Source organism: Etheostoma cragini, chromosome 13, assembly GCF_013103735.1.
Source record: "Etheostoma cragini isolate CJK2018 chromosome 13, CSU_Ecrag_1.0, whole genome shotgun sequence".
Taxonomy (NCBI): domain Eukaryota; kingdom Metazoa; phylum Chordata; class Actinopteri; order Perciformes; family Percidae; genus Etheostoma; species Etheostoma cragini.
In genome coordinates this window covers 25,585,087-25,585,979 of record NC_048419.1, presented here as the reverse complement: position 1 = coordinate 25,585,979, position 893 = coordinate 25,585,087, and positions in this window count along the sequence as shown.

The window sequence follows — 893 nt, the reverse complement described above, 5'->3', positions numbered from 1 at the left end:
CATATCTCCACCAGACTCCATGTAAATAATCACTACTTTTAGCGTGTATAGAGCAGCATATCTCCACCAGACTCCAGGAAACGTCAGGAAAGTGACAAAAGTGTCGAAAAGAAAACCAAATAGCTTTACATTTATATTTATACCCAGAAAAACCCAAGTTGCTGGTCAATGGGTTAACAGGAAGATAAAGCCAGCGATGGGAGTGATAAGAAGGGCTTAGCTTAGCTTAGCTTAGCATAAAGACTGGCGGCTCTGTGCAAAAATGACCAAATATTACATGAGAACCTGAACGCAGCAGTTCGTGAACCTCTCTCTCTGGATAGGCTTTTCCGTTTTTTGTCATTTCATTTGATGTTATGTTAATTGTTTTGATGTTTTGCGACTCTGCATATGTTTTTGTCACGTTTAGCTAAATTTTTCTGAGGTTTTTGACAATTTTTCTAATGTTTTGTTGATTTTTCTGACGTTTTTGTCACATTTTTCTACATTAAGTAGGGTTTTCCTGATGTTTTTCTCATTTTTATTTGACATTTTGGTCAATTTCTCTGACGTTTTTTGTCCAATTTTCATATGTTATGTCGACTTTTCTGATGTTTTGTACCTGAACGCAGCGGTACGTGAACCTCTCTCTCTGTGTCTCTGAGACAGAATGAAGAGCTTTTTGATTTATTTTCATTAGCGTCTCTCAGCTCCTTCATCTGCAGAAAGTCGACAGTTTGGACAGATGTACCCTCCCCCCCCCCCCCCCCCCCCCCCTTCCAGAAACTAAAATGTTTGAGTTTTAATTCCCCCCTGGTGAGCGCTTAGAGGACAGACGCCGTGTGTGTTTAAAGACACATCACTTATTTAAGCTGTTGTGTGTTCAGTGTTAATATTGAATCAGAGCGTGTTAA